A 26,705-nucleotide genomic window follows, 5' to 3' on the forward strand; every position below is an offset into this window, starting at 1 on the left:
CTGAGTACTGAAATTCGTATGGGAAATAACATCATTGAAATTAAATTTTTTTTTCCAGATTTCCACCTTTCAAGAACAATGCAAAGGCAGAGAGATAGGGACATTAAATAAATCTGGATTTGATCTCAACTTTACAAAAAAGAATGGGAGTTCTTCATTTAACAAAGAAAATCATACCAACAGACACCCAAACTTAAAGATGAATTAATAATATTTAGATAATATTTAGATTAACTTCTATAATTATTATTTAATAATTTATCACATATAAATTCAGGTTACATTTTTCTCTCTATCTTATTTTTGACTGTCACTTATTAATCTAGATGCTCATGGCAGTTGTTCACTGGCAGTGATAAAGGTAGTTGCAGGGAAAGAACAGGAAGAAAGTGTTTTCAATAAGGTCCCTTCCAAGAAGGACCACCGTCATATATGTATTTCTCAGATGAAGACATTTTAGACTTAGATTACTACAAACAGCTTTGGTTCAGAAATCACAGCTAGAGAATTAGCATAGGGGCTTTGAAATGTATCAGGAGAATTGATTCCATGTCATAGATGATGAAGCAAATATCATGAAAGGTTAAATAATTAGTCAATACTAAACCAATATGTGACTGAGACAATGACATCCATTTGTGAACAGGACTTTAAAGAAGGGAAGACAGACCACAAGAAAGCATATTGTGAAAATGATAACCACCAAGGGGGAAAAGGAAACAAACAGACATGGTTCAAACAAGCTCTCAGAAAATGGTATGCCGCAGTGCTTCCTTCTAACTCTTGTTCTGATGTTTAGTTTTCATCAGGAATCTCAATTATAATTGACTTTTGCTCAGAGTGCCTAATATAACATGGTTCAAATGAAGACTCTGATGCCAGTCAAAGAAGATGACAGGAAAACCTTGTTAAGAACAGTCATTTACTTGTTAACAGAGTTTTTCTATACACTTTTTAATGCTGCCCTCTAGGATTCATTTTTATTTATTTCGTCCTAAGATTCCATATCTTTTATGACAGTCTTCTCATTCATGTTGCCCAGAAAGGAAAGAGCCTGGGGTTTCCTGACATTGGTGCTTTAAAGATATGCTCTATTCCATAGTTTTGAGCAAAAGTCAAAGGAAAAGATAATATATGAATACAGGAGACCTGAAGCTTGACAGAGAGTCTTCCTGTTTCCAGAGAGAATACCCCTTCCTCATTAGTAGTAAAAGCCCAGAAGCCACTAGCTGACATCAGCCCTTGAAACCCCAGGCTTCTTTGAGTCATCAGAGCACACAACAGCTCTACAGCATCTGAAAGCAAGAAAATGTCTCATACTCAATAATAACCTATTTTTCTGGTCATCCTTTTGTTTTAAAACAATGCACAGCATATGCTTCTGTAGTCAAGTATTTCAAATCAGCTATGTAACTGCATACAGGATTTTAAAATCCATTGATTGAAGATCCCATGAAAAGTGAGTAATGGCTAATACTAACTACATCACAGGCATTTTACTATGGGTTTCACTTGCATTATCTCATTTAAACCTCACAGCAACAGTATGTTGAAGCATTACTTAAATTTTTATTGATTCATATTAGATGTACATATTTTCAAGGAAATGTGATAATTTAATACATTCATATAATCAAATCAGGATAATTGGGATATCGATTACCTTAAATATTGTCTTTATGCTAGGAACATTAGAATTATTTTCTTTGAGCTATTTTGAATTGTACAATTAGTTGTTGTTAACTATAGTCACCTTATTGATCTATTGAACACCAAGTCTCATTCTATCTAAGTGTATATTTGTACCCATTAATTAACCTCTCTTTATCCACCCCCTTCTCCACACCCTTCCTGGCCTCTGGTAACCACCAGTATACTGTCTATCCTCAGAAAATCCACTTTTTTAGCTCTTGCATGAGTGAGAACACGCAATATTTGTCTTTCTGTGCCTGGCTTTTTTTTTACTTAATACAATGACCTTCAGTTCCATCCATGTGGCTACGAAAGACAGAATTTCATTTTTTTATGGCCAAATAATAGTCCATTGTGTACATATAGTACACTTTCTTTATTCATTTATCCACTGACGGACACTGAGGTTGATTCCATATTTTGGCTATTGCGAGTAAGAAGCATTTAATACTGATTAACGTAACCATTTTATAAAAGAGGAAACTGAGGTTTAGAAGGAAAAAGTCAAAACTTTGGGTGAAAAGGTATCAGAAGTCTTGCAAGCACTGAATCCATATTTAAAGCAGAAGGTCAGATTCAAGTATGGGAGACAAGGGAACTTACAGATGGCGGGTTAAAATGTCAGTTTACCTTCATACACTGCCTTAAGTCTATAGATACAGCTTCTTAGGAGGGGTTGTGAGTAGGTCTGATACCCAGCTAGCATTTACAGGTAAGGCTCTGCAGTCTATTAAAGTATTTAAAAATTATCCTCCAGGTTGGTAAAAGTGCCCTGGCCATGCTGCCTTCACACCCAAGACCCCTCCGTATAGCAACTAAGAGGTTAATGATGAGTTTCCAGGACCCTGCTCTGCTGTGATTGGTTGATGCTGAAGGTAGTCGGCACCCTAAAGCCCTACCTCCTGGGTGCTGCCAGTGGCTCCCACAGAGATCCCCACTTACCGGTTGGTCCTTGTCCCTTCTGTAGCTATCTTTGGGAATTTCAGCTTGCATGGGAATTTGGCTCTGAGAGAGCCAGGGAGAGACAAAAGAACTTGCAAGTGTGGGCTGGCGGGTGGGTCACAGATAGGGTGCTGTAGTAGATGGTTTATATTTAAACTGTGAGACCAGAAGTGAAACGCAAGTCTTGATAAAATGAGGTATTCCTCATTTACTAACATAGGGTACTCAGTCATGTTTATAATGGGATCCACTGGAAAAAGGCAAACTGCTGTCCAAATGCAGACATAAAATTTAACGTAAAATAGTAAAAAACAGTTCTCAGGTATTAATGATAACATTACGCTATGCTAATTAGATCATAAGATAAAATGATCAGTAGTGAAAACAGGTTGTGGCAGAAAATCTGCCACTTTTAGTGAAGATATAAAAAAATCCCTAAAACTTTGGCAACTTGTCATTTTTTAAATCAATAATAATCATTTATTTAAGAACCAGGAAATCCTTGATAGAGATACTAAGCTTAATGACGAGGATAAAGGCATTAAAGCCAGTAGAGTTCTGATTACCCACTAGCTGGAACTCTGCTTCCTGCCTCAGCGGTTCTGTGGGAGGAGGCGGGCTGTGTGGTAAGTATGCTGGGAGAAGAAATGACAAGGGCTTGAGTGTAAGGTATGAGTGTAACCTTAGCAAATTCCGGGTAGTTGATCCACAGAATAAACTTGTAACAATTTATGAATTCTTTGATTCTGAAATTCGATGGTGGCTTTCTGCCACATTTGAGCTTGCTTTATAAGGCACTTGACAATGTGTTGAAAAGAGGTTTGCCAAGTTATTTGTGTCCTTGTCTTTTTTTCCACACCACCAGCAAGAAAGTTACTTCAGGGTGGGGATAGCATTGGCACATAAGTATCCACTGAATGGACTTTAATTTATAACTCCAGGCAACCAAGTTATAAGCAGAGTTCTGGGAAACTATATTCAAGTAAAGTGATTGTTACTCAAAACTATTACCATCTCTAAATGGATACCTTTTTAAATCCAACAATCTCTTTGGGATTCTTGAATAAATTACACATTCTTTTCATGCTTTTAATGTTTTTGAAATTATGCAATGAACTTTTAGCTTAGTTACTACTGAGGGTTAAATTGCATTGGACTTTCACTTCAAAGACCCAAACAAAGAATTCTTGACCCAGTCATAATAATTCTTGTGAACACAGTCCTGTAAAATACAAGGTATGTTAGCACACAAATTCACAGTAGAGCTTTGTAATATTTAATGTAATAAAATGAAACCAAAAACTCACATGACTGGAAGAATATTGCTGTCTACTGTTGAAATGGATCATTTAAAAAATTGGAACTAAGTGCTGAACAGGGAAATCCACATAAAAATGGCAGCAGTAAAGGGAAAAAGCAGCTTTCATAAAGAATGTCAACATTGCCTTTCATAGGGATACTTCTGTTAAAATATGTTAATCTGATCATCTTGATTTACTAGTTTTGCTTAATATTTACAAAAGGTCAATCATGTAGAATTTTACATCTTGTAGTAGACTTTCCATGGCTTTTTAGTGTAATCCCCTGCCTCCCCAAAAGAGGAAAAAAAACCCGATTAATGGCTGTGGCCAGGGATATGAGTGCTATAAAAATGAGACAAGACAGTAACACACTTCTTTTGTAAAGTGCAACTACAGCTTCAAAGGGTAGCAATGAATCTTATTTTACATATGGAATATGTATACATGTCTGTAACATACTCTACCTATTGCTTTAGGATTTCTAGGTATTTCAGAAAGGTTTTTGAATTAAGTCACATCATCGGGCAGTTGTTTTGTTTCACCCCCATAAAAGCAATTTTTCTGAACTACTCTTGGACCTTGGTCGGAGAAATAGTCACATAACACTGCGAGTGAAGAGTAAAGATGGTGAAGAGTCAAGTACCCTCCTAGAAATGTAAACAGGGGAATTTTTTTCTGAGATTTCAGCATCATACATTCATTCTGGAAATAGTTATTAAGTCCCTAGGAATAGCTGGGCTTCTACTGAGCAGCCAGTTTGTTTTTATCTCATGGACATTACAGATTTTGTCACTGGTTGCATTTCCCTTTTTGCATAGATGACTAGAACGCTCAGAGCCAAATGTGACTAGGACATAAGACCTCATGGCACATATTTCATATAAAAAAAAAAAACAAGCAAAACTAATCTCAATCCCTGCTGGCTTTATTTTATTGCAATTTAACAAACATTTGGTGAGTTTGCAATATGATCCAGGTGCTCTAGTTTTTTTTTTTTTCTAATTTTTCCATTTAATAAAAGCAAAAGTTTTATATTCATTTTTTTCTAAGCTATCAAATAAAGAATACTAGGCTTCTAATTTTTAAGGCTACAGATTGCAGTCATAAGACCATACTTCTCCAAACTAGAGAATTAACTTGCCTCAATTTCTGGCAAGAAAGATGGTTTTCTATAAATTCCAATCACATCATATGGTTTGGTGCAAAATGAACTATCTATATGCATGAAGCTAATTGCTTAATAGCCCTACTAACATATGCTTTCTGGAAAAAATATATACACATACAGACAACAAATGTAATTGGTGGAATCCTTGCTTAAAGGTCTCTGGAGTCTTAGCAGAAAGTTGTAAGTAAACCAAGAAACTTGCATACAAAATTATTCATTTATTCTACTCTTCGAGTCAAGTGTAAGACAGTACTATTCATCTTGGAAAGCAATCTGGCTATTCTTTATTTTAAAAGCAATTTCAACTGGTGAACAAATATGAAATGTACTAAGTTTTTTCTTAAAAGACACCAAAGGTACATCTTCATATATTTTGAAAGTAGTAGCATAACAGGCTTCAAAGTCTTTATCTGAAAAATCATCATGCAAGAAAGTTGCCTGATCAAAAATGATTCTTACAAGATGAATATAGGTAGCGTCTTACTGTAAGTACAGCCAGGATGTGATTTTAAAAGTATAAATGAATTCTTATAAATAGTAACACTTCAAATACTTTTAAGTACAGAAATCATTTTAAAAATAATTTGTTGTCTTCTTGTTTTTTTTTTGAGATGGAGTTTTATTTGCTTTTGTTGCCCAGGCTGGAGCGCAATGGTGCAATCTCAGCTCACTCCAACCTCCACCTCCCAGGTTGAAGCGATTCTCCTGCCTCAGCCTCCCGAGTAGCTGGGACTACAGGCGCCTGCCACCACGCCCAGCTAATTTTTGTATTTTTAGGAGAGATGGGGCTTCACCATGTTGGCTAGGCTAACTTCTGACCTCAGGTGATTCACCCACCTCAGCCTCCCCAAGTGCTGGGATTACAGGCATGAGCCACCGCATCCGGACAATTTGTTGTCTTCTTGACAGAATGATGTCATGAAACTTAATGCTCTAGTTTAAAAAGTCCCTAAGAAGCTCAGTCAGAAATCAAGATTAAACATTTCAGTTATAAAATAATAGTCTCACTCACAGTTTCATGAAGAAAGCAATGAATCATGTATAATGGAATTGAGAATCTTAATTATTTAGGTAACCCAAATAAACACCTTACACAGCATCAGGAAATTAAGAATTCAGTAAATGGTATTGATTGAGCAAAAAATTAATGAAATAATCAAAGATTGTTAGAGGTAGGAGATATTTAGATATTTCTTAAGAAAAATTGAGACTACAGTTGATTTAACTGCGATGCATAACATCTGGCTGAGAGAAAAACAGTAAGGACAAGAATCCAAATTTCTTGACTTCTAGAATGATTCTTTTTCATATCATGCTATTTTAAAAATGTAAATCAAAGATGACAGATTATCAAGTTTTTATCTAGAGATTGCTTATGTCATTAAAAAAAATGGGATATCTGACTACAATAAAGACAAAATGGCTTTTGGGGTTTGGAAAAGTACCTCTCTGAACAGAACAGGGCAATACTGCTGTCCTGAGGGCCGGGCGCGGTGGCTCACGCCTGTAATCCCAGCACTTTGGGAGGCCGAGGCAGACGGATCACGAGGTCAGGAGATGAAGACCACCCTGGATAACACGGTGAAACCCGTCTCCACTAAAAATACAAAAAATTAGCCGGGCGAGGTGGCGGCGCCTGTAGTCCCGGCTACTTGGGAGGCTGAGGCAGGAGAATGGCGTGAACCTGGGAGGCGGAGCTTGCAGTGAGCCAAGATCGCGCCACCGCACTCCAGCCTGGGCGACACGGGGAGACTCCATCTCGGGGGAAAAAAAAAAAGTGGATTATTGGATCAGAGGTTAACTATAATTATGTGAGATACTACAAAATTTACCTCCATAGAAATTGTACCATTTTGTACCCCCACCAACAATGTACACTCCAGCCTGAGCGGCAGCGCAAGACTCCATGGCAGAAAAAAAAAAAAAAAAAAAAAAAAATATATATATATATATATATATACACTGCTGTCCTGGAAAGCAATAGGAGAGTGCATATGTAATGGAAGAAAGAAAGAAAAAAAAAATACACCTCTCAAGATGAGGCCACCAGGGCTTAGAAGAGCATCCAAAATTGTAATGTAATTACAGTGCAGATCCCGGGGAGTTTCTATTAATGCAAAATGCCTCTCTAAGAATTAAAAGTTGAGCTCTTCAAGATAGAGGTACAGTATAGTGGTCTCTCTTTTCGCATGGAGGAAGTCGCTGTGGCCTCCTCCAAAGAAATAAGAAATAATAATAAAAGAAATAAGCCTCCTCAAAAGAAATTGGCTTGGATTCTCCATCTGCAAGCCAAATGCCCAGAGATTCTATGGAAAACAGAGAAAGAAAGAAGATGAGAGAGAGAGGATTTGGAACAATATGTGGTGTTACCATTTAAGAGAGATTTGTTTTCCAAACAAAAATTCCCCAGGAAGATTACAGAATTCTGGGGCAAAATGGAATTCTGGCAAAATGGAAGGTGGTGAGATGTTTCTTTGGTCTTTTCAAATCTTGCTTTTTGCACTATCCTGCATCCAGAGAAGCGGTCTACAAATAAAAGCAGAAACATTTTGAATTGGTCTATATTAGATACTAGCATTGAACTCCTTTGTTGGATTGTATCCCAGAAAAATGACTGACATTAAAAAGATTATTCGAAAGAATCATTTCATTAATATTCTTTGAAAATTGGCTAGTTTTATATTAATTAATTAGTTATTTCTTTAGTCAAATATTTACTGCATGCCTACTATGTGTTAGGCATTGTCCTAAGTGTTGGAAAGACAATGGTGAGTATCGCTGTGTGCTCTCAGCTTCCAGCTCTCATTCTAATTATATATCGTAAAGGAAGAAGAAAAGGAAAGTCTTCCTATTCTGGAGATTAAACACAACAACATCCATGCATCTGTTCATGGATTAAAAAAGAAAAAATAATAAAATTAAAAATGACAAAATTGTATCATCTTGAAGCAAGTCTGCAATTGTTTTATGCCAAAAAATGTTTAATATTTGGTATGTACTTGGATAACATGATGGTTGCTTTAAGGAGAGAATAACTTACTTTTCTAATTGTGGAATGTATTATAATTAAAGAAAAAAGCTGTAAATTATAAAAATATATAAAAAAGAAAACTAAAATCATCAGCAATTATAGCAATAATTTCCCTCTTTTTTTTTGTTCTTTACCATTTCTATCATTTTGGTATAATATTTACCAGTTGATTTTCTATGTGCATATGTATATGCACATATTTTACCTGACTAGGTTCATACCGTATAAATATTTTTGTATTTTTTCTATTTTATGAGCATTTATATTTAATTTAAAATTCTGCAAAAATTATACTTGATGTCTGAATTTCATTGTATCATTCTTTTTTTCTCCCCACATTCTAGCAAAATCTTGTATTATCCTTCACTGGATAATCTACCCTATCTCTATTATTGGAATATTCTTTTGTCATATTTGGTTCACAGAAATACTGGGGTTAGTTTTATGTTTATCTGTTCCATTTTATTGATCTTTGTCTGGATTCTAGGTGCAGTAGTACCATACCATTCTAAATACTGTAGTGCAAGAACATATTTTCATATTTAATAAATCCTATTCCCCTTTATAGTGTTTTAAAAATGATCTTTTGCTATTCTGAATGCTAATCATTTAAAAAGTTATTTCATGTTTTTAAAATAATTCCACTAGAATTTTGCCTGATGTACTAAAGCCATATCTGTATGTTAGTTGCTATCTTTACAGTATTCCCATTTAGAAGCATAATTCTTGACATTTATTTGTCTTTTTGCATGTTGCTCAATAAGGTTTTATAATTCCTTCCAGACAAGAGTCTTGTGCAATTCTTATTCAGGATATTACCGGATATTTTATAATTGATATTATTACCACAAATTTATTTTTCTTCTTTCCCACCCCCAAATCAAGATAGTGATGAATTTAAAAATTTAAAATATATGACATATTTTCTATCCTGCCATTTTAATTAATTCTTTTCAGTTCAAGTCGTTTTTTAGTTGATCCATTTCGGTTTTTCTATGTTGAAATGTGTTCAACATAACTATACATTTATGTAAGGTAGGAGCCTGAAACTGTACTAGAAAAAGTCTGTTATGTCAGTCCATTCCCATTATCTCAACTCAGCATATTCTTCTGAAATAGGGTGAGTAAGCCCTGATTATATATTTCCTGAAAATGAGAATTTGCTTTCCTTTTTTGTAACACACCTTTTATAAGTTCACTGCACTACTGAATTGTCTAGAACTTCCAGAATAATCCTAAATTATAGTGCTATTGCTGTGCATTCTTGCCTCATTCCAGATATTGATGTAGACTGTCTCTGCTATTTACCATATAGTGGCTGTTTTCTGGGCATGTTTGAAAGGCCTTCATCATGCATAAGCAACAAATAGTATCTGTATTAATTCACTCCTAATGGTATTGAGAAGATCTAGGATGGTGGCTACACAGCAGAACTTGCATGTTAGCACAGAGAAATAGTGCTAAATGGAAGGCCTCACCTTCTTTAATAATTCTTAGAGGAAGCAACAACTTCTGTGTTTCCTGAAGTAATTGCTGTATTTATTGGCATGTTCAAAACAAGCTTCCATTCTAGAATGTGCTCAACATAAATAAATTTCCACTTAAGGGAGAAGCCTGCAACTGTATTAGAAAATGTTGTATTATTTTAACCTATTATACCTGTAACATTGACCCGACTTATCATATTCTTCCAAGACAGTGTAATCTAGCCCTGAGCAGTTACTGGATATGTTTTAGCTCGAAAGCAGTTTCGGAATATCATTTAGAGCTCAATGAATTTTATTGACACTAGCATTCTTTTGTACAGCATCTTTCTCTAAGATCAGGTGATACCATTCCATCAAATATAATTTTTAAATGGGTTTTCGGTAGCTAGTCATTCAGTGACAGGTCAGTTTTTGTACACAGGCTGATCTAGTTTAGCAATTATTATTATTTTTTAAACATGAGAGGAGACACAACCAGCTCACAGAAATAACGTATTTTTTCTTGCTTTTAACAAAGTCAATGTCCTGAGAAGGAGAGAGGTGCTAATATACCTGAGCACTTCAGTGAGAAAGATGGAAAATCTCTTACAGTGCTCAAATAAAAAGACTGCTTCAGGGAAAAGGGAGTCTAAAAAAATCTGTTGTGGTACATAGCTCTGCCAGGTAATTCTTTCCCATGTCTGTGGGCAAATATAATTTTTCTTCACTTTCCATCATGGGAATAAACAGGAAACATTAATAGTTTTTAAAAGTTACATATATATATAGATATAAATATCTTATTTTCTGTCGGTAAACATTGTTGATAGTATCTCATGTATTTAAAATGTCTTACTGTTTGATTCAGATGTCTTCTTATTTTCTAAAATTCATTTGAGCAATTTGTGTTCTTTTCTGTCAAGCATTTCGTTAGATTCACAAATAGAACAATATAACATCTTTAAACAAGGAGTGGTAATCTTTTTCAATTCCCCTGTGGAATGATATATTTTTAAAAAGAAATTTATTTATAAGCACTTCCAGGGTGCCACTATTCCCCATTTGACCCACGTTAAAAATTCTCCTTAAAATCACTACAAATGAAACATATCACTCTGAGATGAAAGATCCAATGCTGCATAGTCATATGAACGCACTGTATGTTCTCAACATGGATCATAAGTAAACTGCATTTTAATAACTCAAATTATTGCAAATTCAAAACAATATATAGCTACCAAATAAATGTCATAAACCTGATATACAGAATAAATAAACAGCAACCTGCGTATCTTAGCTATTAAATTTATGATGGAGTCTCACATGATTCATACTGATATTTTTCAAAACTCAGCTTTCTGTTAGTAACATAACCAATTATATTAATTACTCTGTAGGAAAGCATTGACAATGCAATCTAGGGCATAGCATTTTGATAATGTAACAGCACAATTTTTGTTAATGTCAGCCATCACTTTGTACCTTTAAAACTTTACTTTTTCATTAATTGTCAGACTCTTGAGTAGTCTTTTGGTGGAGATCTTATATTAAGTTTTTAAAAAGGAGGCCTGTTTTCAATTAACAGTTCCTTGACAAGGTATAACAATATTATACATCTAAATTTTTATTTATTTTTCTCTTTCATTGTTAGCAATCCTCTAAACTTGAAAACATTTTTTCTTCTCTCTGATTTTACATTTGGCAAACATCAATCTTTCCTGTACTTAAGTGCACCATAGTTGACAGGCTGCTTTTGTTAAAGAATGTCAGCTTATACGCTGCCTTAATATGCCAACATTTACTTTTTATTCAGCAGCATGATCAATTACTATCATCCTGTCTTCAGAAATTAAGGCTTGGAAAAAACTTTGTTTCAGATAAATTTGATTAAAGCAAAGTCCAAATAACTTAGGGCTAAATTTAGAAATGTATTATTGGGTGTCCTCTTATTATTTGCCCTGTAAGCAAATGACGTCTTTAAAGAAGATCTGTTGAATACATATTCCAGTGCTCTGAAAATAGAAAGAAACTTTGCTTTCACCCATAACTCAGTTATCTAAAATGCAATTTTAATATTCTTAGTTTGTCTAAAAAAATGTTGGGGGCCATATATAATTCTAGGAACACAAATTAAACGCTGAGATGTAGTTTTCATATCTTATTTTTAGGAACGTATGATCTTTTTGGGAGGGAGAAGATGGGTTATGCCCACAACTCTGAATAAGAACTTTCATGAGAAAAACCTCTAGCAAAATACAGTAAAAGGAGTAATTGAATCACTATAAATGTAATCAAACTCCTCTGTTCTAGAGACTTTTTCTTTTCTCCATCAAAGAAGTGATATAACATAGTTTCTCCCAATATACAAAATTTAAAATAACAGGGGAGAAATGAAATCTTCCTAAAACAACCACAACATAACCACATTGAAGAATTGCCTGCGAGGAAGTTTTCTTGTTTGGTTATCCAGAGTAATAGCTGTGTTTGTGTCTGTCTGCATTTTGCTGTCTCTGAGTGTATAAGTGAATACAGAAGAAGGAGAGACAAAGGAAGAGACAGAAACACAGATAATGAGAAACTGAGAAAAGATCAGGGAAGGTTAAGGGCTGCAAATGTAGATACAAAGTTCAGAGTAAAAATTCTTCCTGAATTCTACTGGAAAGCACTCACATATTTGATTCCATAAATAAAGGACATAAAAGGCTTTCTTAACCACAAAATAACACGTCTTTCATATTACTTAGACTTTGATTTTTTAAAAAAACAAAATACATGTAGAATATTTCAAATTCCATACTAATTCAATGAATGCTGGTTTTTTCGTTGGTTTATTATTGGTCCTGAGAGTTCTATCAGAATATTCTCTACGCCATTTTAATCACTGAAGTAGTCCTAGAGTTTTGAAGGTATCTGGAGTTATCAGGGTATATTTTGTCCATTTGTACTTGCCAGGGCAGTAGGAACACAACTGCTGTTATTTTGCCCTAAATCATACAGTAGAGTCTATCTTGAATGGGATATGTTTACATAGGTCTAAGTTACTTTATCCTCTTGGCCCACTGAACACTATAAGATATTTTTAATTAAATAAAGCTTGGCCAACTTATTCTTTCAATATAATTTACATAGCCTATTTTTATAAGAATCCTTTAAAAAGATTGATCTTATCAAAATTTAGTATAAAGTTTATATTTGATTAGTGGGATCACACTACTATTTTGAAAGCATGTAACTAAATTTTTATATTTCCAATTGTCTTTTTGGATGTACACCATTCTATTTTATTTCTCAATATAGCAATCAACGTTGAGTTTTTGCTATGTGTAAGACAGTGTGCTAGAATAAATGAAGGTAATGACAAATTTATAACTCACATAAAAATCTTTAGTTTCTAACCTTTGTGATATATTCACCATAACAAATCCACAATTTAAAAAATAATCCCACTGTTGGGCAATATGTACTGATTCTTGGTTGGGAAACAATGGTCACTACCATTAAATAATTTTTATTGCTTTCTAAATAAAATAGCAAGCAACCTTGAGGTCCTATCAGAGAGCTCCTAGCAGTCTTTAAATACACGCCAGACTTCAATAACAGATTTGGTAGTATTTAAGAAATAAAGCAATGGCAATATAAGTTTTAGAATGACTAAAACTATCATTTGTAACTTCGTGATTGCAAAAATAAGGCATGGCGATACACTCTTAGTATGCATTTAAACAATACAAAAATATATACGATAAAAAGTAAAGTCCTCTGGATTTTGTTTATTTTTACTAGTGTGAATATGATTTTGGAATAATGCCAAACATTTTGGAGGATGGTACATTAAGGATACTACACCAGCATTAACCCTTCTTCAAATGACTGAATTCCAAATTGAGAAAATAAAATTTAATTAGAATCTGAATCACATCATTATGTCCTTATGTCCACAGTTATATTAGAACATAATTTTAGGAAATCTATTCAGAGTAGAAACTTATGCAAGGGGCAAATGTAAAGAGACCTAAGACTGCTCTTTCCCTCTCTGCCTCCTACAGGACAAAGGTGATAATGCAGGGGAAATGCTATGGAATCTTTGCCTCTGTCACTTCTGAGATCCTATCTTGACCTTAGTGTCAGCTCCAAATATTGTTTTTAACTTTAAAATACTCAAGACCAAAGTGATAGCTTGGTCAGAATTCAGATAAGTAAGCACAAAGCCTTGAGAGAGAAATACCCATCACATATTAACTGAAAGATAATGCTACGGTTCACACACTGATGTGACTAAATGGATACATGGTAACTAAATAAATCACTTTATTTGCCAATTACTTTAGAAACTAAAGGTATTAAAATTCAGAATTCAGAGTCCTTGTAATATTATTATACAATAAATATTTGGAATATTTCCATTTATCAATAATGCCATTTGTCCTATCCAATACAAATGGACTACAACCCATAAGGCTCCTTTCCCCATTGATTACTCTGATGAAGGAGGTATAACAACTCATAAAACATCATATCATATGACACTGCCATTAAAAATATATGGAAAAAATGGAAAAAGGAGAAACACAAGATAATACTTAATGGGAAACTGTCAAATCAATTTAGTAAAGCTTTTTTTTTTTTTTTTTTTTTTTTTTTTTTTTTTTTTTTTAGATAGAATCTCACTCTGCTGCCCAGGCTGGAATGCAGAGGTGCGATCATAGCTCACTGCGGCTGTGACCTCCTAGGCTCAAGTGATCCTCCCACCTCAGCCTCCCAATTAGCAGGGACTACAGGTGTGTGCCACCATGCCCAGATAATTTTTTGATTTTTTTGTAGAGACAAGGTCTTGCTATGTTGCCAGGGCTGGTCTCAAATTCCTGGGCTCAAGGGATCCTCCCACCTTGCCTCCCAAAGTGCTGGAATTAAAGGCACGAGCCATCATGCCCAGCCTGAATTAGTAAAAACAACCAACATTATGATCCTAAAAAGTATCTGCATGTTGAATAATATTGTGTCAGTCCTGTACTCCCTTAGCACCTCCAAGGAAAACCAAAGAACCAAAAAGATTCCTGGAAAGAGTATAATGGCATATTACGATATGTTTTGGTTACTATAATAATCATCCCAATAAGAATATCCTTTAGGCAGGGGTAATTAAGTTAAAAACACTTTTCTTTCACTTCATAGAAAATTATAAAGTGATAATTTAACTTCTAATAGCAAATTGTTTTTAAAGCAAAATTAGATACATTCTTTATACATTATAATACAGTCTATTGATTTCAACCGAGCAAAATGATCTTTCCCAAACTAATTTTCTTCTTAGCTATAAATGTATTTTCTTAAAATAATGACAGATGATGATTCTGTAGCAAATTACTGTAAGTCGTGCCTAAATTGACATTAAGCTGGAAATTAAATACCACTAACTGGAATTCTCAAATTTTCTTTTTGATGTGGTAATCTGCAATACATTTAGTTATAAGATGAGTATAGTTGGCATGCCTAGATGTTACCTTTGTTTTTCAAGCTCTGTTACGATGACCAGAACTTGTTTTGCCTACTAGTCTCACTGAAAATATTCTACAAACTGTTTACTGGTGAAACTCATATTAAATTGGGATCACATCTGTGGATAAGTGAGAAGAAATACATTATGAATAAATATGTTTACTCTATAGTAATACTTAAGTTTAGCTTAAATAATTTGAAATTTTATATCATTTTATTTTTAGCTTACATTGAATAACAAACAAAGTCCCTGGAGGTGGTAGCGGGGGAGATTCTGTGAAATAACTCAATTTCAAATGTGTCAGCCACAGCAAAAATAATTTAAATAAAGCACAAATTCAGAAAGTATTTTCTCTATCAATTGAAGAATGCAACATTTACAAGAATTCCATAGACCCCAGGAGTTACGGGAAAAGACTCTCAGATATGCAAGCAAGCCTTAGACACAATCAGATTCATTAAAACCACAAGTGCCATCACCAAATTAAGAGGCAGCTAGGGCTGACCGCTTGCAAACTCCACCTTGTTAGCAGGTGCAGCATCTAGAAAGTTCATTCAGGAAAACCAGGATACTAACTCCAAATAAGGTTTGCCAAATCTGCAAGAGGCCGCCTGACCTCATCTTCCCTTCTGATCAAAAGAAACACTAGCACTTCTACAAATGTGAAAGCACATAATTTAGAGAAATGCCGTGTTTGAGCCACTGATTCTTATCTGTTACTATGCCAATGCTACATGATTTTAATTGTATCTTTACAATATATTTTAATATCTGGCGGTGTAAGACTTTCTTATTTTTCCTCCTCTCTTCCCCTATACCTCTCTTATTTCTTCTTTTGGCAAAAACTTTCAGGCTATTTTTGCCAGCTTTATTCTTTTTTATATCCACTTCAGAACCATTTTGTTAAGTGTATTCCATGGGAGACTTGATTCTAATAAAATTAAATTTATTTTAAAAATAAAATTGTAGAAAATAGGTATCTTCAAATTATTTTAACTCAGCAACAAGGTATATCTTTTCACTTTTTAAAAGTGTCATCCTCCCAGAAAGATTTATGGTTTTCTTTAGAGCAGTCCTGAAATTTCTTATAGTTTTCATGCTACTGTGCACCTGGTCTTTTTTCCACATTAGATCTTTTAAGTTGGTTACCGCTGATAGTTAGGAGGTAAAAGATTTTCGTTATATTTCCTTTTTACTTAGCAATCTTATTTAACTCATATTAATTTTGCTCACAGTTCATGTCTCATGGGTTTACTAGGTAGATAATATTATCTGCAAATAATGATTGTATTGCCAATGTAGTTCTTAACCTCGACAAAGAACAGATTCTTGTTCCTTCTACAGTATATTCTAATCATCAGCTTACTCAGTTGTTTAACTTAAAAGTCTTACTTTCTGATGATGTGACAGTATAAATTATGGCATAATCTAAAGTCAATATATTTCAGAAACTCCTTTTGATATCTGTGGGATAACTAAAAGATCCAACCCCACACCAGGGCACAGATATCATATTAAAAAACAAAAACTCAGTTAATATTTTAGAAGAATGGAAAAATGTGGTCCTTTTTAAATGTTCTTGGAGAAATAAGATGACTCTTAGCCCAAGTGAATAAAATATCAGAAAAATTACCTCCCTCACCAGAAAATATAATGTGATACATGGGCAGAAATATTTTTAAATAGTATATTTCAACAGTTTCTAAAAACTTTAAGCTGCTTGTAAAGAACTCTTAACTTACTGCATTGGGGAATTAAGATAAAGTTAGTGATGACTGTAAGTTTCTATTAAGCAATTTTCTTTCTCAATTGTGCACAGCCAATTATGAGGCAGAATATAACAGCTCAATCAAACATTATTATTCCAGATTTAGTTCAAACCCTTATGAAGTCCACTGAGACCTGATATTGTCTGAATAAAACCTTTTCATAAATTGCTCTTTGGTAGGCTAGAAATAAAATAGATACTGTAGGTACCTTTTAATGGGTCTTTAAGTTCTGCCAGGTATCCAGAGCAGTGGAAGTGAGCTGGCTGTTCATTAACATAACATTTCATAACAGTGAGCCATGGAAGTGTGCTGAAGTCTGGTACCTCCATGTGTAGCTTCCAGGATTTTCAGGGTATGGCTTAAGGACAGAGTAGCTTTTGTTTGTATTCCACCACAAACAAATTTCATTGTGGAAGGTACCAGGACAATTTGCCCAGTAAGATACAGGACTTCTCCAACCTAAAACAGGAAAGGGACATTAAGGACTGAAATAAGAGAACACTACTCTCTTCATTATAAGCTATTTCTCGAGTTCTTACTTAACTTGACAAATTGTGATAATATCTACTTTCGTAGGTTATTCTGGGGATTAGATGTATATAAAATATCTATTATATAGAGTTTAGAGCCAGAGCAGGGAATCAAGGAATATAGCAATTTATTATTATATTGTTATTAGCCATCATTATTATTTCTGAATTAAGACTTTTCCCCCAGTGCAACAAAGTTGACTGAGTTTACTCATGGACGAATAAAGGTACAGCTCGGAATAATTAACCACTGATTTGTTTTAGAGGGCAAAATTAATACAAGGATGAACAGTCATACACTACATCATATGTCATACACTATTTTAAATAGTGTATAAACAGTCATGCACTATTTTAAGATGCAGTCATATGCTGGGCCTTAAAAGAATTAGTTCTGAGTATATGTGATTAACACTTTTATAATATTATAATATATGCCCCAATTAATTGGACACAGGTCTCACTGGGATATTATTTATCCTTGAGGAACATTTAAAATAGGACTAGGAGAAAGATCTTGCTTCAAGTCTGTGTGTTCCTCAAGGGTGGCACTGTGTTTATGGGATGGGGGCTGTGGGTTTCAGGTCATGAAAGCAAGATTTCAGATATGTGTCTTTAAAGTTGAAAATGAATTTGCATCTTATTTCACAGACTAATGCCATGGAATTTTTGGCTCCTAAGGACATAGATAGATGTTTTTTTTTTTTTTTTTTTTTTTTTTGCAAATCAGCCTCTATAATTGGACATAAGTGATATGAGACCTTTTTACAAAGCATCTGCTACTTTTTCTGTTGAGACGTTTACTAGATCTTGCTCCAAAAGAGCAAGGAGATAATAAAGGCTCTTTACTCTTTTCTGATTTTCATAAAAATTCTGTGATAAAACCCTAAGTTTTTTTCACTATTGGAAAGAGTAAACACATGAACTATTTAGTATATATAGATCCCGAATACAGAGTGGTGGTGAATAAAAACTTTTTTCCTTCCCTATTCCCAGAATGTGTAAATTATTTAATAGAGACTTTGCTAAACTTTTACCACAACTAAAAATTCCTCAGTATTAAAGCTCAGTGAAAAGAAATCTCAGTGCCTGAAGACAAGGAAATCAAACCATGTGACAGTCCCATATGCAACTCCAAATCTGTCCTCATAACTGTCTGTAGAGCTCACAAAAGAGTCACACATGTAGCTATTGGAAGAATATCTTACACAATTTGGCACACAAGTTCTAAGATTAGCAGCTGAAGAGGGGGAGGAGGAAGAGAGGAGCATAATACATTAACTGACACCCATCCACTATCTTTCTAAATTGTTTGGAATGTTAAAAATATTGTTTTGATCAATCTATATATACATCCTCAAATTTGAAAGAGAAATTCAAAGCATGTTGTGGTTGAAAGAACAAATGGTTTTTAAAAAAACACTATGAAATATATGTCACTGAACAAGGGAGTCCAGCCAGCTCCCAAGTGGCATGTTAACATGATGAAAAGCAAATCCAGGATGCTGTGAATCAAAGAGGCATGGGTCTATTTTTAAAAAGGCCTGTGTCTCCCCACCCTGTTTGCCAAGTACAATTTTTTTTTTGGAGTAGCCCAGCGTCCAAAATAGGTAAGCATTTAAATGTTCTAGGGATTACCTGCCCAACACTTGACCACCTCCTCCCCTTATAAGGCCTTCGGCTCTACATACATCATCCATGTTAATTAACAGACAAACAGAAGAGCTGTTCAACTAGTTCACTTCCCCTATTCTTGAACAGATTGTTTGAGACATAATATGAATACTAATTAATGATAAAATATCTGTGAGTGTTTTGAAATATGGACGAAGATAGCACTTTTAGAAAGGCGCCCAGATAGATCTTGTACAACAAGCCCCACTGGTCACATGAAGGGTCAGGCTGCAGCTCAGAGATATGAGAGCAAAACTGGCAGAGTTTTTGGCTCCAATTCAGTGGGAAACTGTGGACCACTTTTTTTTTTTGGAGCGGGGGGATTTACTTTCTTGTTAACCTTTTCCCTTTGTTAAATTGGAAGAGTTTAGAATGAAAACTCTTTTCATAGACAAATGGAGAGAGAAACAGAATTTTGTTAGAGGTCAACTGAGTAGATGGAGGAGTAAGACTTCAACATGTTTGATCTGGGCTTATGGGTCTATGCTCTGCAGCAAAAGAAATACAAGCAGGTTAGGGTTGATCCAATGCCGAGAATGCTGAGTGCCCAGGACCGATTCAGCCTCTGTGATGCCAGGGGCACGGGAAAGATCGTTTAAAAGAACATGATCCCTCTTCAATTCAATCATCCTTTACAAATAGCTTGCTTAGTCTCAGAGAAGTGTACCCATAAAGATATAGGAAATATACTTTTTGTTAAAGAGTAAAGCATATTATTAGGTTGAATTATAAAGACAATTGAAATAGTATTTTTTATGATAAGAGTCTAAGTCATGACCAAATCGTGTTGTCTCCTTTCCTTCCAAAACTGAGTATTGTACTTCCTTGTTAAAACCTTTTAAACTGGCTCCATCTTATCTCAGAAACTTTACTCCATTAATAAACCAGTCTTTGCATTCTCCTTCAATTTTGATATCTAATGGAAATGCTTAAATAGTGCTTTATAATTCTTTGGACTTCAGTAATTGCAATTTGTTCTAATGCCAAAGAAAAGAGAAGAAGATTATTCAAAATTAAACTTAACAACAAAATAATTTATATTTGAATTAGAGTTGTTTTTGCATTGAATTTTAACAATGGATATGTAAAATATTAAAGAAATTCATTTGCTTCACTCAAAGAACTGAAAATGTCTCATGAAAATCTGATTTGGGAAAGAATTAAAGTTAGCTACAGTCTGCATTTCATGGATAGCTAGTCCTTATCCGCCTGAGGTAAGGCCTGGAATTCTCACACTTTCTTGTAATTAGATGATTCTTTCCAAGACTGATTCAAGGTTTGTCATGTTCCAATCTTTCTTAAGGGCAGGAGAAATGATCTCTTATTTGCATTTCAAAGTTTTTCTTTGCATTCAACTAAATTTAGAAAATAGAGAGATGTCAACATCAAATTATCAAATGAGATACTGTTAACAGTAGTTGCCTAAGATGACAGCAAATTAAGTCCATAAATAAAGAAGGAAAAAGCATAATAAAGATAATTTGTTGTGGATATGAACTTTTGTTATAACACATATTTTTATGCTTGTTTACACTTACTTGTATTTCTCTTCATATGTGTTAATCCTTCCCCCATCTCCCTACCAGACCTAATGTTAGTACTTTAAGGCCATAGCGAGGCTTTTCTTAAATATTTAGAAAAAAGAGGTATAAGAATGCCTTCTAAGTTAACTGGAAAAATATACACAATATCCCAGGACAGGTCTTTTCCTCCTGATTGGTTGAACTCTTGAGACTTAATATTTCTTGGCCTTGCTTCCTCAAAGCCATCTCCATGTAAATGGACCCCAATTACATCACACAAAGATCCAAAGTCAACTGAAAGCACCAACTGCCACCCCCAGGCCCTGTGCCTAAGGTACAAACCCAGGCAGTGCTTACCTATCCTACATGGTGAAATACACAATAAAGCTTAAAGAATAGAGAGTCTATGTCTTCTAATTCTTCCGGGTGTCCCAAGTATCCTCATGTTGATGTTACATTGTTCATTCAGTACTACAGGTGGTGGTGTCCTCAGAAGCGACAGCTAGTAAAGTGATTTTCATAGGGCTACTCTGAATTTACTAAGAGCATTCACAATGCCACTGGAACTGGTTGAGTTTTCACCAGTTTGGCGAGTAGAATGAAAACTGAAACAGAGATGACACACGGAATCATTAGAAGCACAAAGTACATAAGGAAGGATTTTCTTCCTCCTCATGATTCTATGTTGCTCATGCCCCAAACCTTGGAATCTTCCTCTAATCCTTTCTTTCTATTACTCCCCACTTTCTATCTGCCAGGATATACTGTTCTACTTTAAACATATATCCAGAATCCAACCACTTCTCATCATGTTCAGTGTTACCACTCTGATCCAAGTCACTATCATTTTTCATTTGGATTACGGATACAACTTCTTTTTTTTTTTTTTGAGGCAGAGTTTCACTCTTCTTGCCCAAGCTAGAGGGCAGTGGTGCGACCTTGGCTCACTGTAACTTCTGCCTCCCGGGTTCAAGCAATTTTCCTGCCTCAGCCTCCCAAGTAGCTGGGATTACGGGCGTCGCCACCACACCCAGCTAATTTTTTGTATTTTTAGTAGAGATGGGGTTTCACCATTTTGGCCAGGCTGGTCTCGAACTCCTGACCTCAGGTGATCCAGCCTGAGGCCTAACAAAGTCCTAGGATTACAGGTGTGACCCACCACACCTGGTCCTGGATACAACTTCTTAATCGGTGGTTCTGCTTCTACTCTTACAAGAGTCTGTGCTCAACCCAGCACCTGAGTGACACCTGTAACATGCAAGTCAGATTAGGCCAGCCCTCTGCTCCACCTGTGCATTGAGTTTGTGAATTATCATAACACCATCTTATTCAATAATTCACCAAAGAGATTACCATTAATGCCTTTTATGACATGTTTGAGAAGCATCATGAGGGAAGAGGAACAGTTGACTTACCTACCAAGTGGGCAAGTGCACAAGGTACTCTCTGTGCCCCTCGCCCACTTGGTAGAGAATGTCAAAGTCAAGAGTCCCTAACAAATATTTATATAACTCATCTTTAATTCGAATTTATGAACAGATGATTGTCTAGATGTCAGAGTACTATATGACTCATAAAAGTATGCAATAACAGAACACATAGATTTAACACAGAATAAGGAAGTACATGTAACCTAAACTACTTATTTTGGTGAAAAATCTTTTTTTATTTAGAGACAGGGTGCCACTCAGTTGCCCAGGCTGGGGTACAGTGGTGTGATCAGTGCTCACTGCAGCATGGAACTCCTGGGCTCTTACTCCCGTCTCAGCCTCCCAAGTAGCTGGGAACACAGGCATGCACAACCACACCCAGCTAATTAAAAAAAAATTTTTTTTTGTAGAAATGGAGTCTTTTTTTTTTTTTTTTTTTGAGACGGAGTCTCGCTCTGTCGCCCAGGCTGGAGTACAGTGGCACGATCTCAGCTCATTGCAAGCTCCGCCTCCTGGGTTCACACCATTCTCCTGCCTCAGCCTCCCGAGTAGCTGGGACTACAGGCACCACCACCACGCCCGGCTAATTTTTTTGTATTTTTAGTAGAGACGGGGTTTCACCATGTTAGCCAGGATGGTCTCCATCTCCTGACCTCGTGATCCGCCCTTCTCGGCCTCCCAAAGTGCTGGGATTACAGGCTTGAGCCACTGCGCCTGGCCGAGATGGAGTCTTGATTTGTTGGCCAGGCTGGTCTTAAACTCCTGGCTTCAATTAAGCCGCCTGCCTTGGATTACAGGTGCTAGCCACCACACCCAGCTGAAAATCCTTAACAACAGCTAACATTTACTGAGCCATTATGATATGCCATTTAATGTGCTAGGCATTTTACCTGCATAATTTCATTTGATTCTCACAAATTCATTGTAGGCAATATTATTATACTTAATGATAAGTGCACTGGAACTTGGAGAAGTCAAGTAAATCACTCAAGGTTACACAGGTGGGACATGGCAAACCTGGGATACAATCATAGGGATGTTTGATGGCAGCCCATGTAGTCTTAACTAAGTCATATTACTTTTAATTTCCATAGTCATTTTTCTTATCTTTGGCTCTAGTGCTTGATCCAATATTGTATATGAAACTTTCTATACATTTAGTACAGTTTCACCAAAGTTAGTACAGTTTCAGAGAGTTAAATAGCTTTTCCAAAATTCTAAAGAATAAAGCACAGAGTCAGATTAGCGTGGTAGATAGAGCTTGAACTTTAGAGCCAGCAAGACCTGGGTTGTGGACCTTTGGACAGATTACCTGTGAAATCAGTTTTCTTATCTGTGAAATGACAATTACGCTATCTGTATACAGAATGCTCAGTATTTTGCAGATAATATATCAATAGTCACTATGAATCTCTAATGTTAAATCATTTGAAAACCGTACGATCTCACAAACAAAGCAAATGTTTTGATAGTATATAGATTTGTTTTCTTTACATACTAGGTAGCTTAATTATTCATGAATTATAATAGTAATTTTTTCTTCAACTCTGATTCTCACTTTATTTTCATATTCAATGCTATTGGTTTAGTCACATGACTGAATTAAAACTTACTGCTTCTTACAATAGTCTGATAAATTACTAATGAATAATTTAATACTAGTAAAGAGATTAATGAGTTCTTAAATTATAACAAATTACTATTCTATCACAGGTTACAGTTATATGTAGCATAAAACTAATTATGGTCATTTACTTATTTAATCAGTAAATTTTTACCAAGTGCCTATATGTGTCGAACACTGAACTCTTTGCTAGATATTTAACATGAAAATACACAAACCCTATTCTGAATAAATTGTAGTCTAGCAGGAAGACATTCATGCCAAGAGGGCCATTGAATCATTTGGAAAACCAGTAAAAAGGTACTACAATTGATCAATCAAAAAGCAAGTTGCTGAACTGGGGCAATGGCAGTGGGTTGACATATGTCTACTGATAATATTCAGTAAGTAGAAATGATGGAATGTGATTCTAGATGAGATGTATATTTGAGGAGGGTAGAATGTAAAGGAAAGGATCTAGGATGACTCATGGGTTTCTATTTGATCTACAGACACAACTTGTAAAAGTGGTGTGCTAAACAAAAGTATTTTCTCCTTAAAATCTAACTCATGGAATCATCAGTGATATTTGAATCAATAATATGTAAGTGATAATAATGTTAAGTTTAGTAGAGGAGGACAAACAGTTACATCACTACCATATAAATTAGGTGTAATGCTTTATGATGATAAAAATCATGCCTGTAATCCCAGCACTTTGGGAGGCTGAGGCAGGCAGATCATGAGGTCAGGAGATCGAGACCATCCTGGCTAACATGGTGAAACTCCGTCTCTACTAAAAATACAAAAAAATTAGCCAGGCGTGGTGGCAGGCGCCTGTAGTCCTACCTACTTGGGAGGCTGAGGCAGGAGAATGGCGTGAACCCAGGAGGCGGAGCTTGCAGTGAGCCGAGATGGCACCACTGCACTCCAGTCTGGGCAACAGAGTGAGACTCCGTCTCAAAAAATAATAATAAATAAAAATAAATAAATAAACAAATAACTCACTTGAAGTATAGGCAAAAATTCTAGATTACTGGTTTATGAATTGCATTTTCATTTCTCCTTTGATTGACAGCAAATATCCGATCTCCCACGTCAGCAGTGGATGTTTAGAAGGCATACCAATGTCCTTATTAATGTGAGACTCACATATGCTTCTAACCATTCACTTTGAGACTGGTGTCCCAGAGCCATTTCAGCAGCTGTGTGCCCAGCTTGCTACAATTACAGCAAAGCCACATGGCAGGAGAAAAGTGTATGCAAAGGGATATACAGTTCTTTCTTGGTATTCGTGGGGGAATGGTTCCAGGGTCTCCCTCGAATACCAAAATCTGAAAATGCTCATGTCCCTGATATAAAAAGGCATACACACCGGCTGGGTGTGGTGGCTCATGCTTGTAATCCCAGCACTTTGGGAGGCCGAGGCGGGTGGATCACCTGAGGTCGGGAGTTTGAGACCAGCCTAACCAACATGGAGAAACCCCGTCTCTACTAAAAATACAAAATTAGCCTGGCGTGGTGGCACACGCCTGTAATCCCAGCTACTAGGGAGGCTGAGGCAGGAGAATTGCTTGAACCTGGGAGGCGGAGGTTGCAGTGAGCCGAGATAGCGCCATTGCACTCCAGCCTGGGCAACGAGAGCGAAACTCTGTCTCAGAGAGAAAAAAAAAAGGCATACAGACATCCTCTCTGTATGTTTTAAGTCATCTAGAGATGACTTATAATACTTAATACAAAGTAAATGCTATATAAATAGTTCTTATACTGTATTTTTTACAGAGTAATGACAAGAATAAAGTCTGTATGTGCTCAGTACAGACACATTTTTTTCAAATATTTTCAGTCCTCGGTTGGTTGAATCCACAGACGCAGAACCCACAGATACAGAGGGCCAACTGTAGTCATTGGATCGATCTGCTCTTTAAAAAGCTATTTAGAGTTTCAAGTGCAAGCTGCTTGCTGAACAAAAATCCTCAGACACAATCAACCACAGGATTTCAACCAAACCTCGAGTATTTTACAAAGAAATAATATAGTATTTGTTCAAAGAGAATGAAACACCTGTTTTTAAGGGTGATTTAAGTCAATAAGTAATAAGCTAAATCTTTGTTACGAATGCATTCTGGGGTCTGAATGACTGTTGCCCTTTCAGAGGGCAAAGTGCACAAAAGATTCAGTGACCTTCTGACTTGACAGTCAAATAACTACCATTATGTTCAGTCAATATAAGTAAGCATGGCTGACAATTTGCTAATTGGCCGCCTGTGGTCAGTCAAGTGTACTTTTGACCTTAATGAGAACCTAATCAATTAATACTCAGGGCAATAAAGATTTCTTACTGATTAAGTTAGACAGAAATCATCTTTTTCTAACAGGATTAATGCTACAAAGTGGCCAACTTTTTATTTAATATATGATAATCCTCTCTTCTTTGGACTCTCTTATTTAGCTAACATGGTGAAACTGAATTATGAAAGGTGAGATCTTTTGTTCAAGTATGCTTAAAGCTTTTTTTTTTAATTAAAAAAAGCAGTGTAATTCAGATATTAGAATGAGAACGTCTGGTGTTTATTTGAATTACATGATAATCAACTGAACCTGATATGATCATAGAATTGAAAAAAAATGTATGTTTTCTTAAACCAAAAGAGTCCATATTAAAATCCTTAAAAAATAATGAAAGTCACTAGAATTGTTTTTAAATCAGGGTCCTTTTCCGGCAACTACTAAGATGATAGTAGCTAGGATTCCAGAGGCATGCAGTTTTCTTTTTAATTGAAAAGAAAGATGATACTTTTGTCTTTCATGAAGATTTTTTAAAAAGGCCCTTAAAATAAAAATTTCTTTACATTACCAGAGTAACTGTCATTTTAAGTCACAAAGTGTAGTCTTCTCTTCCGTAATGTGGTTGATATAAAGCAGCATCCTTTTATGTGCTCTGTAGAGTAGGTAAACAGCCTCTATGCTGAAATGCAGCCATAATTTGTAGGAGCTTCCAGAATTACTTTCTGTTTACAATGCATAATATCTGACTTGGCAAAGGAACAAGTTTATCATTTTAGGTTAAAAATTTATC

At 35.4% G+C, this 26,705-nt stretch overlaps 1 protein-coding gene across 7 annotated transcripts in view; it reads right to left on the reverse strand.

Moving 5' to 3' along the window:
• DPH6 (diphthamine biosynthesis 6) overlaps nucleotides 1-26,705 on the reverse strand; it is a 448,616-nt gene that overhangs the window by 92,278 nt on the left and 329,633 nt on the right. For 3 of the 7 annotated variants that reach the window (XM_073012038.1, XM_073012036.1, XM_073012034.1), the window contains exon 12: nucleotides 17,075-17,325. The exons of the other annotated variants lie outside the window; for them this stretch is intronic. The gene's annotated coding sequence lies outside the window, so the exon portion shown is untranslated. The remainder of the gene's footprint in view (nucleotides 1-17,074; nucleotides 17,326-26,705) is intronic. 7 annotated transcript variants of the gene reach the window in all.

This window comes from Chlorocebus sabaeus, chromosome 26 (genome assembly GCF_047675955.1).
Source record: "Chlorocebus sabaeus isolate Y175 chromosome 26, mChlSab1.0.hap1, whole genome shotgun sequence".
Classification (NCBI taxonomy): domain Eukaryota; kingdom Metazoa; phylum Chordata; class Mammalia; order Primates; family Cercopithecidae; genus Chlorocebus; species Chlorocebus sabaeus.